This window comes from Cavia porcellus, unplaced genomic scaffold, assembly GCF_034190915.1.
Source record: "Cavia porcellus strain 051 isolate PalLab524CR breed Dunkin Hartley unplaced genomic scaffold, mCavPor4.1 scaffold_31, whole genome shotgun sequence".
Classification (NCBI taxonomy): domain Eukaryota; kingdom Metazoa; phylum Chordata; class Mammalia; order Rodentia; family Caviidae; genus Cavia; species Cavia porcellus.
This window is the reverse complement of record NW_026947514.1, coordinates 3929324-3943035: the sequence shown is the minus strand read 5'-3', so window position 1 is coordinate 3943035 and position 13712 is coordinate 3929324. Positions and strand designations below refer to the sequence as shown.

The window sequence follows — 13712 nt, the reverse complement described above, 5'->3', positions numbered from 1 at the left end:
TAGAAAAACCTAGAATTCACACACACACACACACACACACAAACTAGACATGGTAAGTTAATTCAACAAGGTTACAGGATACAAAATCAATTTATAAAAATCAGTATATTTTAATGTTGCTATAACAAAATTGCAAAGAAAAAATGAGGAAGCAATCCCATTCACAACAACTTAAAAAAAAGCAGAACCTAGGAATAAATTTAATCAAGATAATAAATGATTTCTACAATAAACATTATAAAACATTTATGAAAGAAACTGAAGAGGACATGAAAATATGGGAAGAGTCTCATGCTCATGAATTTGAAGAATCAATTAATATTGTTAAAATACCAATATAACCCAAAGTGAGCCACAGATTTAATGTAATTTCTATCAAAATACCAATGATTCTTCACAGAAGAAAAAAAAAATTCTGCAATTTGTATTGGACTCCATAAAAACAGCAATCTTTTTTTTATTTAAAAGGAAAAAGAGAAAAAACAGAACAAAACAAAACAGTGTAAGGGTATAAGCAATACAGAACTACAAAAAACCAGTAAGGTATCACCAGTTAATAGATTACACACTATCATCTTAGAAACAGTGGTTCAGGTCACAGGATCAAAGCATACAAAGTGAACATTCAAACAGTGAGACTGCAAATAGCTGTGTTCAGTGATCCAATCAAAAATATTAATATGGTCATCTAAAAACAGCAATCTTGAGAGGAAGAAACCAAGGTTAAAGCATTACTCTCTCTGTATTCAAAACATATTACGGTGTGATAGCAACCTAAACAGCCTGCAGAGGCATAAAAACAGACACACTGTCCCACGGAACAAAATGCAGACCACAGAAACAAATCCACGTATTTGCAGCCGCATTTTCTTTCTTTGAGATAGGGTCTCTTTATGTAGCCCAAGCTGGCCTCAAACTCATGGGAATCCTCCTACCTCAGCCTCTGGCTTGCTGGAATTACGGGTGTGTGCCCCCATCCCAGCTCTGGTTTTCAGTAAAACCAACAAGAGCACACACAGAATAAAGAAGAATCTTTTCAGGGAACGTTGCTGGATTTTCTCACATCCACATCAGAAGGAAGAAAACAGAACCATATCTCTTACCATGTACAAAAATCAATGCGAAATAGATCAAAGACTTAAATGTAAGATCCAACACTGTGAGGTACTAAAAGAAAACACAGTGGAAATGCTTCAGGATGTGGGTCTGGGTGAAGATGTTTTGTATATGACCCCTGAAAGATAGGTAACAAAAGCAGAGTTTCATTTTTGAAATTTTGCAGAAAAAAAAAATCAACAGAGAGCAGATACAACCTACAGAATGGAGGAAAATATTTGCAAGCTATTCATTTGAAAAGGGATTAATTTCCAATATATATAAGAAAATGAACCAACTCACCAGAAAAAAAGCCCAAATAATTTGATTTTAAAATAAACATATGGCCCAAACAACCATTTCTCAAAGAGGATACACAAATGGGTAAGCATATGATTCAGTGTCCAACATCATCAGTCACTAAGGAAATGCAGATCAAACCCACAATGAGAGACCGCCTCACTCCATAGAATCGAATGACTACTGAAAAAGAAACCACAAAAGATAATAAATATGGGGGCTCCCCATAGGGGAAATGTAAATTATTTCAGTGATTATGTAAAACAGGGTGTCAGTTTCCCTAAACTACAAATACCTGTCTCGTGACCTAGCAGTCCACTGCCAGACACAGATCCACAGGAACTAAAGTCAGTGCATGAAACACATTTCCCTCACATGTTTACTGCAGCAAGACTCACCGGAATCAAGAGAGGCCATCATTCTAGGCATCTGTCAACAGAGGAATGGATAAAGGAAATGAAATGTGGACACATGGGGCAATATTCTTCAGTCATAAAACAAGGAAACCTCCAAATGCAGTAACTTGGGTTGTTACAGATTAAATCTGGTGGTCAACTTAACACCAGCTGGATTAACTCACTATGGTGCTGAGCATAGATGGTCCACCTGAGGAAGGTTGCCAGCATAAATAGAGATGTGGAGAAGGAGAAAGGAGGTGCATTGAGGTGTTGAGGCATTGTGGGCTCTCTACATGTTGCTGTCTGAGCCGCTGGTTCTCCTGGAGAAGCTCTGGTCCTCACATTGAGCATTGCTTCCTGGCTCTGGAGAGGAAGATGTGTGCTGCTTGGTCTCCAGGATGACCTCATCACTCTGGCTTCCTGGCATGTACTTGACTGTGCTAATTGTCGGAGGAGCTCAGGGCCTCCGTGTTGCAAGGATGGCTGTGGTGCTTTTCAGGACAGCCCTGGTCTTTGTTGTGAGTGTGACTTCTTGGCTCCAGAGTAGAACCCTCATCCCACCAGCACAGCTCCTTCACCCTGCTGGCATGGACTTTCTAGCCTCCACAGCTGACCTTTGGCCCTTCCCAGCACGGATCTGTAAAAGAAACTGACGTGAGTCCTTCTTGTGGGCTCTGAATCTCCAGATGACTCATGGGAGGCACTGTCATGAGCTCTGGGTTCGTCTGGACTCAGGTGGGACATAGTGTTGTGGACAGATTTCCTGCATTTTCTTGTGTTAACTCCGGGTGACCATTATAAGTAATGTTATAAACTTCATGTCCTGATTCTAATTTTTCTGTGCACAACCCCTGACTACAATAGAAATGGTACCAAGAGAAGGGGTGTCATTGCTGTTACGTTGCCAGGCCACGTGACTTAAGTCACGGAATTCGGACAGTTTTTGAGAGACTGGCCAAAAGGCAGCCCCTATGGTGTACTATGCCAGTATGCTGTGTACTATTTTGGAGACTCTATCGGAACCTGGAAAATCAGAGTACTGATGGAAATGCTGCCAGTTACGAGCTCGGAAGTCTGGGAGGCTTCTGTTGAGGACTGCTGTGCCTGCTGGAGTCCAGGTAGGATATGGTGCTTTGGCTGAAAGCTGGTCTTCATTTTGCTTGTATTTAGAGATATTACCTGGGTGGCAGAAAAATTTCAGGGCAGTCTCCTGTTGGGATGGTAGCACAGTTACTTCTGTGAGCTTTTGACCAGATCTATGTTAGAAATTTAGAGCAAAGCGCCAGTAGAATAATTTAAAAACATTTGGCTAGAAAGAAGGCTCCATTGGAACTGTGCGCTGCAAAGATGATACAAAGGATACATAGTTGTTTAGAAGAAAAGGACAATGGGAAAATCAAGAGTACATTGGAATTGCAGGAGGTCTTTATATTTCAGTCTTGCTGTGCCATGTTAAAAGATAATGGGAAGCAAGGACTGTGATTGTAATTGTTGTTTTAGTTCGGTTTTAATGTTTTATATGTTTGTAACCTGGTGAATTAATCAAAGTACTGTGTTTTAATGTTGAGCCTTGGTCATCCTTTAAATATTTGCTTTTGGTGCAGGAATAAGTGTAAAAAAGAATTATATATATATGTAATTGTTGTAATCTAAATAGAACAAGATATATTAACTTTTACAAATCTGCCACTAAAGACTAGTTTAAAGAAATGTGTGTGGTTATTAAGTTGACCAGGGGTGGATTGTTATAGATTAAAAACTGGTGGTCAACTTAACACCAGCTGGGTTAACTCACTATGGTGCAGAGTATAGATGTTCCACCTGAGGAAAGTTGCCAGCATAAATAGAGACGTGGAGAAGGAGAAGTTAGGCTAAGGGTTGCTGTCTGAGCCGCTGGTTCTCCTGGAGAAGCTCTGGTCCTCACATTGAGCATTGCTTCCTGGCTCTGGAGAGGAAAATGTGTGCTGCTTGGTCTCCAGGATGACCTCATCACTCTGGCTTCCTGGCATGTACTTGACTGTGCTAATTGTCGGAGGAGCTCAGGGCCTCCGTGTTGCAAGGATGGCTGTGGTGCTTTGCAGGACAGCCCTGGTCTTTGTTGTGAGTGTGACTTCTTGGCTCCAGAGTAGAACCCTCATCCCACCAGCACAGCTCCTTCACGCTGCTGGCATGGACTTTCTAGCCTCCACCGCTGACCTTTGGGCCTTTCCAGCACGGATCTGTGAAACACATTGACGTGAATCCTTCTCGTGGGCTCTAGACCTCCAGCTGGACTCATGGGAGGCATTGTCATGGGCTCTGGGTCTTCATCTGGACTCATGTGAGACATTGCTGTGAGATCCAGGCCCTTGGCTGAATATTCTGTGTTTAGCGTTGTGGACAGATTTCCTGCACTTTTTTGTGTTAACTCTGGGTGACCATCATAAATAATGTTATAAACTCCACGTCCTGATTCTAAGTGTTCTCTGTACAACCCCTGACTACAGCGTGGGTGGAACTTGAGGACATTATGTTAGGTGATGTAAATCTGGCACAGAAATACAAATATTTCATGTCTTCACTTACATGTGGAAACTGAGGTGCACAACCCCAAGCAGCAGTGACTAGGACAGTGGATTCCAGAGCCTAAGGAAAGTGAGGGGGAGGAAAGGGTGGAGAGAGGACCATTCGGGGTGCAGGGGGGATGTTGGATAGCAAGGATCGCTTCCTCTCTTCAGCAGCATGTTAGGATAGCTGAAGTTGACAAATGAATATTTCAAAGTAGCTGGTAGAGGGGATTTGGACTGTTTCCAGCACAAAGAAATAATAAATGTCTAAGGCAAAAGACACGCCAATTATCCGGATCTGATCATCACGCATTGTATACATGTGCTAAAAGGTCACACTGCAGTCCATTAACATTATCCAACAGTGTTAATTAAAATATAAAAATTTAAAAATCTAACAAAAGTCACACGCATCATAAAATCTGGGGATGGGGGAGGACACTGTATCACAGGCCGGAAGCCCATGAAAAGACAGAGGTGGGCAGCTGAGGGCTGGGGCTGCGGATGCAGCTCAGTGGCACTGCACTTACCTGGCAAGTGCAAGGTCATGTCTTCTATTCCTGGTACTAAATACACGAATAAATAAATTGGAGTGCTGGGTCCCAGACCAAGTAAAGGCAGCAGCTATCACAGGCTGGCATGGGCCAGGAGGTATCCCCTCTCCCCAGCCTCCAGGTTGTGCCCACACCTTGATCTTGTACCTCTGGCCTACAGGACTCAGAGGGGGCACAGGTGCTGGACAGAACCCCACTTCTCACCGGGTAGGGACACCACTGAGGCTGGGAAGAGCTGTAAGGTCAATATTAAACCCCACTTTAGGGAAACAAAATGTCCTATTTCAGGTGCTCCTGGGATTGCCTGCCCCTGGGAGTGGTCACTTGGGGCCCTGCAATTCTGGCTCTAAGATCAGGTGTATCCAGTCACCCAGACCTCAGGTCCTGGGCTGATGTCACTGTGACTGCAGGAGGCCAGGAGGCTCTGGGTGTGTGAGCTGCCGCATCAGCCAGTCCACATTAATATTGATGATGTTGAATCGCTGTCTTCCGAGACCGAAGAAAAGAAGCCATTACACCCGGGTAATAAGATCTGCTGGTCTGATCAGTGAGCTCCCGGCTGTCGGAGCCCGAGGAGGTCGACCAGGCTGTGAATAATTCATCCATCTGTAATGATTGTCTAGCCCTTGTGGCCCTCTTAGCCAGAAAGAACCTGACTCCCACTGCCCCAGTGATCCAGCCCAATGCCCCTCATTGTTGTCACATTGACCTGAGTGTGCCAGGCATGTGCTTCTTCTTGAAGAGGAGTTGTGTACATTTCCCCCACCCTTTTACCCCTCTACAGGAAGTGCAGAGAGGATGGGTATCAGCCCGGAGCCTCCTGTGCCTGTGATGCTAAATGCAGGTTTATTTGTGCTATCTGAAACATCTCTGCATCCTCCTGGCACAAGGCACCAGTCAGGTGTCCTCATGAAACCTTTTCATCCCCAGTGGGGCCAGATGGTCCTGCCCTCGCCGAGTGGCCATCTCTCAGTGGAGACTGGGCAGGAGATTGCCATCTCTACATGAGTGGAGAGATAGCACCCAGAAGATGGCTGAAGAGGCCCGGGGTGGACACAGGAGGGGGGATGAGCTTGGTTGGGGTGGGGGGGGCGGGTGAGCAGGCATGAGGGGTCAGCGCGGCGATACAGTGTTGCTGTAACCCCACTAGAGACTCTGGAGGAGGGACACAGACCGGAGACTGAAGTTGGGAAGAGCTGTATGTTCAACAGCGCTAGCACAGAGCTGCACAAGAGTAAGGGGGGCATGTCAGGAGGACAGCAAGTCGGCATCTCCCAAGATCCAGCCGTGTTGGGACTTGGAGGGGTGAACAAGAAAGCAACAAGTCCTTCGCCCTGGGAGGTGGTGGCACCAGTGAGCAGCGGGTCTCCCATGAGCCTACAGGCGCGTGGGCTGAGAATCAAATGTCACATCCCTCTCCTCCCTCCCCAGCTTAGCAGCTGAAAGATGTTGAGGGCAGCCAGAGTTGATAGCAACTAAGGCACATAAAGCAACTAAATGGGTGTATTCTTGGGTTGATTACGCTGACCTGGGCCAGAGGTCTGAGCATCTCTTGGGAGGATGACCCTATGCAATACAGCAAATATGGGGGGTGTCCTTCTATCTTGTCTTTGAAGTCCAATATTTCTTTCACTGTTTTGCTTTGTTCTGATTGTTTTGCTTTATTTACTATTCTGTTCTGATAGGTTTTATAGTGTTCTGTTTTTGGTTTGATTTTGCTACACCTGATTGAATGGACAACTATTGTGAAGATAACGCGATATACCATACTACCTATTACTGTTATCCCGGTATCCTGCCCTGAAGTTCGGTACCAATTTCACTGCATTGTTTCAGTTGGCTTTGTTCTGTCTTGTTTTGCTGTATTTTATTACCTTCAAAATAAAAGAAAGGTTAGTGGGGAGCAAACTCCCTTCCCATCCTCTCTAGACAGCTCTGTTTTCAGAAGGGCTTTTTATGCCTCGGTGGTGAAGTCCCTCCAGGGGTTCTGGCTGGCTTCCAGTGACATAGAGCAGCCTTGTACGGCCCCCTCCACCCTGCCTCTGCTCAGGCCTTTCCCGTCTTGTTTTCCTGTGACATCTGATCCTTCTGTTGCACAAGAATGCCACATGGATTCCCACTTTGGGGCCTCTGCAGTGAGCATTTCTGCACCGGGAATGACTCCTGCCTCCAACTTCCCTTAGGCTTCCCCAAACCTCACTTCTCACGGAGGCCTTCCCTCAGTCCTCCAGGGTTGTTCCCTGCTCGTAGCTGTGGCCTGCATGGGCCCAACTGACTTTGAGTTTTGCTTTGTACACCTAAGGATGTCTGACATCTCCAGTGTGGTCTCTGCCTGTTTGACATCTGTCTGAAACCTCTGTTGCTTTTAGAATAGTTCTGAGCAATACCCTGAGTTCTTGGAGACAAACCCTAAGTAGACAACAAAAAAAGGATGTAAAGGCCCCAGCTCACTTCTTATACAACATATACTGCTGGGCACATTCAGAGCTGAGAGCCAAGAAATTGCTACCCAGCACAGCTCACCCCTTGGCCGCTTGACTTCCGTATGTACCCTTCTATACAGTTGAATCCCTGTATAGCAATAAAACTACATTTCCACATAAGAAGATCTCATTATGTATCTTACAAGGGAGAAAATTTTTGTTTTATCCCTCAATGAGAAGACATAAGTAACTGAGTCTATCACTGATTGCATGAATTACTCCTCAAATTCATTGGAATTCCCACTGAATAGTTATTTACCTATATACTAAGTGGAAAGCTAACTTCCAACAGCTTGTGTATACGTTAAAAGTGGGGAAGAGAGAAAATAAACTGTTAGCTTGTGTGGACACACACACACACACACACAGAGAGAGAGAGAGAGAGAGAGAGAGAGAGAATATATCAAATGGTTAATGAAAACCTATAGCAGCTTTTTAAATGCAGGGCTTTAGCACCTACTTAGCATGTGCCAGTCCCTGGTTTCAATCTCCAATACCAACTATCCCCACATCATCAAAATGCAGGGTAACTGGAACTCACAGCCTCAGGAAGGTGTAGCCAAAGGCCAGCTGAGGTCCTGGATGAAGTCAAGGATGATGGGAACCACAGACAACAATTATATCCTCATGATTACATTTCAGAAATGAGTCCTGTAGTAACTCAACCTATTTTCCATTTTCTGAGTGTGTGTGGCCCTCCCACTAATTCATATGTTGAAATCCTACTGACATGATAGTGTTGGGAAGTGGGGGCTTTGGGAGGTGACAAGGCTAGAGAGAAAGGACCCTTGTGGTAGGGATTTGTGCCCTTATACAGAAGATTCCAAAGAGCCAGCTTGCTCCCCCAGGTGCCTTCCTCAGACCCTGGGTCTGCCAGTGCCTAAGTCTTGAGCTTTGTTCCCCCCATATCTGTAAGAAAGAAATTTATGTTATTTGAGGTGCCTAAAGACTAAGACAAAGTCAGTACTGAGAAGTGCCTAAATATATGAAGACAGCTTTAAAGCTGGGTGCTGGTAGAGGTGATACGAGTTTTGAAGTGCTTGGAGAGAGTGTCTGCAGCTGTGAATGGCCTGTAAAGGGAAATTCTGTGAGAGTCAGAAGGAGTGGAGAAGAGCTGCAGAGAGTGTCTGGCTCTTCTTAGAGAACTCCTGAGTGGGCCTGCACAGAGCATTGGTGGATATGGGGTCAGCACAGGCCATTCCACTGAGGCCTCAGATAGAGAGGAGGAGTATGCTATTGGACAACAGAGAAAAGGCCATCTCTGTTATAGAGTGGAAAGAATTCTTCTGGATTGTGCTTATGTCCTGGTATTTTGTAACACTGATCTTGTAAGCAACGAAATGAGGAAAATTCCCAAATAGAATTTTGAAGGAGTAGCCTGACTTCTCTTGATTGCTCATAGTAGACGTGAGGAGAGAAAAATAATTCAAAGGCAGAATTTTTAAAAAAGAAGCAGTTGCAAAAATCTCAGGCTCTTGATATTGGGAAAAATGAGAAGCCTATTTGAGAGACCAGAGTACGGCCAAGTGGTTATTTGATAAGGAGATCGTACGGATTGCACATCTCAGGAGGATATGCTTTTAGCAACTGCTAAAAGCAGAGCCTAGACCCTATTATCCAAGATGTGGATCCCAGAGAAAATCTAGAGATGGGGTACAGGGGCTGCTCCTTCCTCCACAAGCCCAAAGTGCAAGGCTGGGGACAGATCATTACCAACAGAGAGGTCCCCACCACCACTGTTACATCACAGGCTCCAGTTCTTCCCCCAGGCTCTAATTCTGGGCCCCTAGCACCCCAACTGCACCCCATCTAAGCATGACGACCTCCACCAGATTTGAAAGACTTCCCTCAGAGAGCCTCAGAGCCCAGAGGGAACCATTATGGGGCAGGGCTCACAGAGAGCAGTGTCCCCCAAAATTATGAATGGGGCAACCCCTGCAGCTCCAGAGTGGCAGAGACATTGGAGGGCGATGCCAATTTGAGAGGACTATAGCACGAGCTTCCCTAAAAAGCCATGGCACAGGGCCACATCACCATGTATCCTGCAGGTGGGGCCCCGTCCTGGGGAACTGGCAGGCACAGGGTCCAGACGGAGGTCATTCTCTTAAGGTTTTGGAAGTGGGCAGATCTGACCTTCCTTCCTTTTTGTCCATGTCTCTTCTGGACTGCAAATGTCCATCCTGCACCTGCCTTGCTGTCATAGTTTGGATGCACATAACATGGTTGATCCCCCAGGTCCACAGCTGGAGAGGAATTGCATCCCACACACATCTGAGTTGGAGGAGATTCAGGTCAGAGTTTAGACTTTTGATCTTGGAACAAGGGAAGATATTTTGTGACCACTGGGACAGGATGAATATAGTTTGCATCCGGGAAGAACATAGATTTTAAGGGGCTAGGGTTGGAGTGCTGAGAACTGGATTCCTGTGTCCCCTTCAAATTTGTACATCAACATCTGAGCTCCCCAAATGGTGGTATGGGGAGATGAGGTCTCTGGGAAGTGATCCGATCATGGCTGGGATTAACACCCTTATTAAAGCAGCATCAGAGAACTGGTTTTCCCCTCCCACCAGCTAGGGACAAAGCAAGAAGTTCCATCGGTGGGGGACAGATCCTCCCCACACCGACCACCTTGGTCATGGACTTCCAACGGCCTCCAGAATATATGGGATAAGTTTCTGTTTCTTATAAGCCATGTCATTTATGGTATTTTGTTACCACAGCTTGAAGAGGCTGAGACACTAGGGAAGGCCTTGGAGAGTCCCCTTGATTCCTGTTCATCTTCCTTGCTGCATGGCACAGCGCCAGCCCGATTCCCTGGATAGTCACGATCAATGACGCCAGCTAACCAAGGACTCCTTCGCCTGCTATTTCTTCTTCTTTGTATTTTCAACTCAGTAGTTTAAGGGGATTGAGTGTTCTGGCATCTCAACTTCCAACTCGGTGGAGCATTGTGGTAGGAGCATCCGTCCTGTGGACAAGCTGCTGAGCTCGTGGCAGCAGCTTGGGTGCCACCACCTCTTGAGTAGTGCATCTCAAGTTCCCCAGACCTGAGCCACCTCTCTACCCATCAGTCACTTGTCCATTGTTGGCTGCCATTCTGACTGATGGCCCGGAAGGCAGGTTGGGTCCTTGGGAAGTAGCTTTACTCTGGGGCCAATGTGTCCCCAGCACACACTCACTCTGGAACGTGACCACAGATCCCTTCAGTGAAGGTGTGCAGGGAAGTTTCTGAGGTGATCACAACACTGGCCTCCCTTTAGTCCAGTCGCTCTGGGTCTATGAGTTGACTTAGACCTGGAAACTGGGTAAGAGGCTGAGTGTCCTTGTGACAGCTAGTCACGTTTGTGGCTCCCAGACCTTGAGTTTCTCCTGCTATGCATTTAAATCAAGGCTGTAGCAGGGCCTTCATTGCTAGAGACTCGTGTACAAGTGAGCGGCCACCAAAGGTTACCTGTCCACCCTTACTGCCCTTTATGGTGGAGACCCCCGCTTGGTCTTTGGCAATGACACGAGGCCACTTGACCTCAGCTACTCTCATTCTCACAAAAGTCAGGCCCCCCAGATTGGGGCTTGTTACAGTTTGTGCCTAGATGTCCCCCTCAAAGCCTCATGCAGTGGTAGCTGGATCGTGGGCAGAGGTGTCTGGCTTTAGAGAGAGTGATCTGGAATTTATTCATGGTGTAATGGCAGGATCAAGGGCACTAGGATGAAGGGTGTGAATGCTGCCTGCTCTAAGCATCCTGGCTAAGACACAAGGGACAGGAAGAGCTGGGGTCATCCTTGTTGCTCTGCCCACCGTGGACTGTTTCTCCTCTGTGATGCCTGTCTGCCACCACCCTGCCTTGAAGCCAGCTGATTATGGACTGAAACTTCTACAAACCGAGAGCCAAATAAACCTTTCTGCCTTTAACTTTGGGTGTTGGGCACTTTGTCCCAGCATGAGAAAATGAACGAGTACAAGGGTGATGTGTCCTGTGGTTATGGCTGGCCTTTTAAGGAGGGCAACCACAGGGGTTGCAGGGAAGCAAGCTGTCCATGTGCTAGTGTAGAACAGGTGATCAGAAATACGGTGAAGTTTAAATTTCAAAATTTTATTACAGTAAAACACACGCTGAACACACATATCCCATCATCCCTGCACTTCTGAAGCAGTTCTCAAGTGTTCTCTCGTGAATGTCTTGGTGATCACTGCTGCCGAGTGTCACGCAAAGGCAAGGAAGGCTCACAAAAGCATTGGCACGCGAGCTCTTCACCTTATTCACGGGACTTGGCATCGTGTGACTTCTGGCTCTTCCCCCAAGTCATGATGCTCAGAAAGGTAAACATTCTGAGTTCACTCAGGACAACTCGAGACACAGAAACAAACTTCTGCAGCTGCTTCAGAGAGTAGCATGCATGATGGGATGAGTGTGTTGGAAGTGAGAGGACCTGAGGGAGATTCAGGGTAATCCAACTCTTGCTGTAATTTTTAAAACACATGCTATATTTTTATCGTACCTCGTATTTCTCAATTCCTTAGTGAAAGGAGTGCCTTCAAGGTTGTCTTAGTCCATTTTCTGTTGCTATGACAAAATACCTAAAGGTGGGCATAGTGTAAGGAGAAAAGGCTTGTTTCTGCTCAGAGCACAGCACCTGCTCCCACTCAGCTCTGGTGGAAGACTTGGGAACGGCAAGACAGGAAGCCAGAGAGAATCAGGGGCTGGGCTCTGTTTATTACAGCTCCCTGCCACTGACGTTAACTGGATCCCAGCAGAGCTACATTAATACTTCAAGGGCAGCCGCTCCATGACCAGGGCATGCTCCCAAGGCCTCATTGCCACATGGAGATGAAGGTCCAGCATATGCTCCCGCTTCCTTGTGGATCACGATTGAAGGCTGAGTGTGCAGTTTCGCATGATGAATCTGGCTTCCCTCCCAGACAGCTCTGGGCTCCTCCTCTGCAGAGTGCCAGGGAGCCTCCAGCCCCACAGCCTCATCTCTTGTGGGCCATCCGTGAGCCCAGGATCTAGACCACCAGCTACACGAGCAGTCATGTGCACTTTGAGCCTGCAGCAGGCACCGCCTACGAGGACTCTTGATAGGAGACACGAAGGAAGACAGCTTCTCCCCTCTGGAAAAGGTCACTTCTGTGGTTAGGTTACACTGCTTAGCGGCTTCTCCCTGGCCAGCTGGGTCCTTTGCAGCCTTCAGGTTGTGCTAAAGCAAGCGACTGTGTTGAAGAGGTCCCTGAGGGCAGCCTGCAGCTACCAGCCACGTGTTACCAGATGCAGCCCTCTGTCCAAAGCCCGCAGGGAAGTGCACTCTACCCACTGTGAGCTTAGAGCTGGATTTCCCCAGTAAGGCTCCGCCTCATGCCCTGGCTTCCGCTTTGTTAGAAAGCTTGACCCAAAGATCAGGTAAACTGAGTTCAGGTTCCTAAACCATAAACCCAGGGGTGATCACTGTGCCATTTCAGCCTAAGTTGGCAGTGATCGGTCCTCTGGTACTAAGCTATTAACACATGCTAGAAATCGATTGGTTTTCTAGTAAGAGCAGCTCAGCCAATATACGTGGCCTGAGCTGGTGTTATATTTTTTTCCTTTCTCAGCCTGACACCCTCAGAATCATCTCCCACACGCAGAGTGCATGTGTGTATGTATGTGTGTGCAAAGCCTTACAGTTTTTTTGGTGGTTAGCTTTGGGTGGTTATAGCCTATGTCTCCTCCTGGAGCAAGCCCAGTGGGTGCCCCGGGCATGGTTGATGTGGAACACCAGTGGAGGAGATGATCCTTTCAGGGAATCTCAGTGGCATCGGGGCATACAAGATTGACCGTTTCATGGGGTCTATGCCAAGTTACAGTTACTCTTTACCGATAAAGTTAGTCTTTACTGATCAGCACCCCACACAGCATAGGCTGTGAACACCACAGTAATACATTTCAGCAACCCAAATCCCATCTGGCCCTGGACAACTGCTGGGGTCAACTTTATCACTGTCAGGCACTAATCGGGAGCCAGGAGTCCCACAGGAACAGGAGCACAGAGCGTCCCCATTGGGGATCACTCTATACCAGGTGGGGGCCTGGAGAAGAGCAGATCTCCAGAATTACATAAGGGAGAGGAGGCATCACTGCTTCATAACTCGAACCCAGGTTCCTCGTTTCCAGTCCAGTACCCTAGCTGCTGGGAGACCCGGTCAGCAGGACAGGGGCTCAAGAAACATTTCCCCAGGGTACTTTGGGTCCCCATGGGTCTGCCCTCACCCTATCTCCTTCACTGGGACATCTTGGGGGTCAAGTTCTACTGTGTGCTAAATGCTCAAGATATCACCCTTTGCCAGGTGCATGCTGTGAG

At 46.9% G+C, this 13712-nt stretch overlaps 1 long non-coding RNA gene across 2 annotated transcripts in view; it reads left to right on the top strand.

Moving 5' to 3' along the window:
- Positions 1-2045: 2045 nt before the first annotated feature.
- Positions 2046-13712, top strand: part of LOC106026046 (uncharacterized) — a 41269-nt gene continuing 29602 nt past the window's right edge. For both annotated transcript variants that reach the window (XR_001199666.2, XR_010044791.1), the window contains exon 1: positions 2046-2911. This is a non-coding gene — a long non-coding RNA (uncharacterized LOC106026046). The remainder of the gene's footprint in view (positions 2912-13712) is intronic.